Genomic DNA, 2,658 nt, shown 5'->3' with positions numbered 1-2,658 from the left:
ACAGGGAGGGATGAAATGAATGAAAGACCCAGAGGAGGTAGAACTCAAATGCTCTTAAAAAATAAGACCCTCTGTGTCTTTTCTACTGCCGTTTGTTCAGTGTAGCTCTATGTGTGACTTTCAGAGGACAGCGTTTGTTTCACCTTTATCCATACCTAGCACCTTCAGAGAATAAACTCCTAAATCAGCAACTTAATTTAGATGTAGCCTAACAAAATGGGCACATTTGTCTAGAATTAGCAAAGAAGCAATTTGAGGAGTAATTCGAAATTGCAACAATGTTTCTTGGCTGTGTAGTTGCGAAGCATCATACCTGGGTGGAGAACTGCTCACCCAGCAGGTTGGCACTGTCTCTGCATGTGGACTTCCTTCACCTTTGGAAGGTATGAAGGTAGAAACCCTGGAATGGAGGGCTCATCGTGAGCTGAGTTTAACCTTCCCATTGGCTCTCCTCTTCCGCAGTCTTCAGTGCAGCGCCTGTGTTTGTTAAATGCTTGCCACTCCTTTGTTCCCTCCCCACCCACCCCCCAAGTCCCTTGTTTATCTTATTCTTTCTCCTCCTTTCCATTTCGAGGCTTATTTAAATCCACTCAAGTTCTGATGTCCAAGACAGGAACCTCCTCATAGGGTTGTTAGAGGATCCATTTTTTTAAGTCATTCTTCCTTTCTCCAAAGTTTCTCCATCATAGTGTGTTGCTACCTCACGCAAAGTCATGGGGCCAAACTGTCATGGGCTGAAGGCTCTCTAATCGTTTATCAGCTGACTGTCTTAGAGACGCTGCCAGCCTGCTGGGGAGCAGTTCTCCACCCAGGTATGACACTCCGCAACTACACAGCCAAGAAACATCACAGCAACAGAAATCTGATGCAATAACGAGATCAATTGCCTTGTTGTCAACACAACTCCCTGGGATTGACCTGACCGAGAATAGAGAGAAGGAGATGACACACATAGTCAGAGAAGCCGGGATGGGATGCAGTGGGCTCTGTTATGGAGACGTGGTAGCAACCGAGGAGCTCCGTGGGTGTTACATACATTTGAAGAAGGATGCAGGATTGGTACCTACGGATGAACAAGGAGGCAGGTTTAGCAATCTGGGTAGGAGAAGTCTTTGTATGGGGAAGTCTTCATGTAATAAATAAGCATCCAGGCGGAGAAAGCTGTGGTGGACACTTGCTGCACACACGGAGAACATCCACACCTGGACCAGAGGAAGGCTGTGCCATCCCTCTGGGGTTCGCCCCAGGCAGAAGGTTTGTCATTTTGTTCTGGGTCTGAGGGTGCGGTCCTTGGTATGGCTGTGCTAGTGTCAAACAACACACGATGGGTGGGCGGCCTGGGCTACCCAGCTTACATGTAAGCATGAGTTTACTAATGATTGTTGAGAATGTAAAATTGGTTCGTGAATATGCACTGCTGGGAAACTATGACTCTGCAATGGTCTACTATCAGGGAGTTCTTGACCAAATGAACAAGTACCTGCCCTCAGTCAAAGATACACACCTCCGTCAGAAATGGCAACAGGTTTGGCAGGAAATAAATGTGGAAGCTAAGCATGATAAGGACATCATGGAAACACTTGAGAGCTTTAAACTGAGCAGCGCTTCTTGGCAAGCTGCACAGCACGAATCTCCAGCTTCTGAAGGAGAAGTCTGGTCCTTGCCTGTACCTGTTGAGAGAAGACCCTCACCAGGACCTAGGAAGCGCCAGGTGTCTCAGCACAATGACCCCAGGCCACACAGTAGCCGGCCAGGCACCGTCATCAGAGCTCATCGGCCGTCTTCACAGAATCTTCACAATGACAGAGGGAAAGCTGTTCGTAGTCGTGAAAAGAAAGAACAGAATAAGGGAAGAGAGGAAAAGAGCAAATCACCTGCTGCAGTCACAGAACCAGAGGCAAAGAAGTTTGATGGCACGGGGTACGACAAGGACTTAGTAGAAGCTCTGGAAAGAGATATAATTTCTCAGAATCCCAACGTTCGGTGGTGTGATATTGCTGATTTAGTAGAAGCCAAAAAGCTGCTTCAGGAAGCCGTGGTGTTACCAATGTGGACACCAGAATCCTTTAAGGGCACTAGGAGACCATGGAAAGGTGTGCTGATGGTCGGCCCACCTGGCACTGGAAAGACCCTTCTTGCTAAAGCAGTTGCCACAGAATGCAAGACAACATTCTTCCATGTCTCTTCATCAACTCTGACTTCCAAATACAGAGGAGAGTCTGAGAAGCTTGTCCATCTCCTCTTTGAAATGGCTCGGTTTTACTCCCCAGCTACCATATTTATTGATGAGATAGATTCCATCTGCAGCTGTCGAGGAACGTCTGAGGAGCATGAGGCAAGCCGAAGGATGAAAGCTGAGCTGCTGGTCCAGAGGGATGGTGTTGGAGGTGCCTCAGAAAATGATGATCCTTCCAAAATGGTTATGGTTCTGGCAGCTACTAATTTCCCATGGGACACAGATGAGGCTTTAAGACGTCGTCTGGAGAAAAGAATCTATATTCCGTTACCATCCGCAAAAGGTAGGGAAGAACTGTTAAGAATAAGTCTATGGGAGCTGGAATTGGCTGATAATGTTAACCTTGCAAGCATAGCAGAAAACATGGAAGGCTACTCGGGTGCAGACATCACCAATGTATGCAGGGACGCATCCTTGATGGC

The 2,658-nt window shown here is 47.4% G+C and overlaps 1 pseudogene across 1 annotated transcript in view; it reads left to right on the top strand.

Moving 5' to 3' along the window:
- The first annotated feature begins 942 nt into the window (after positions 1–942).
- The window catches only part of LOC116093311, a 4,840-nt pseudogene continuing 3,124 nt past the window's right edge, over positions 943–2,658 (top strand). Inside the window, exon 1 of the transcript XR_004119684.1 lies at positions 943–2,656. The product of XR_004119684.1 is annotated as a katanin p60 ATPase-containing subunit A1 pseudogene (transcript). The remainder of the gene's footprint in view (positions 2,657–2,658) is intronic.

The sequence above is a fragment of the Mastomys coucha genome, unplaced genomic scaffold (genome assembly GCF_008632895.1).
Source record: "Mastomys coucha isolate ucsf_1 unplaced genomic scaffold, UCSF_Mcou_1 pScaffold16, whole genome shotgun sequence".
Lineage (NCBI taxonomy): Eukaryota > Metazoa > Chordata > Mammalia > Rodentia > Muridae > Mastomys > Mastomys coucha.
The sequence above is the reverse complement of the archived record's forward strand: the minus strand, read 5'-3'. Positions and strand labels throughout refer to the sequence as shown.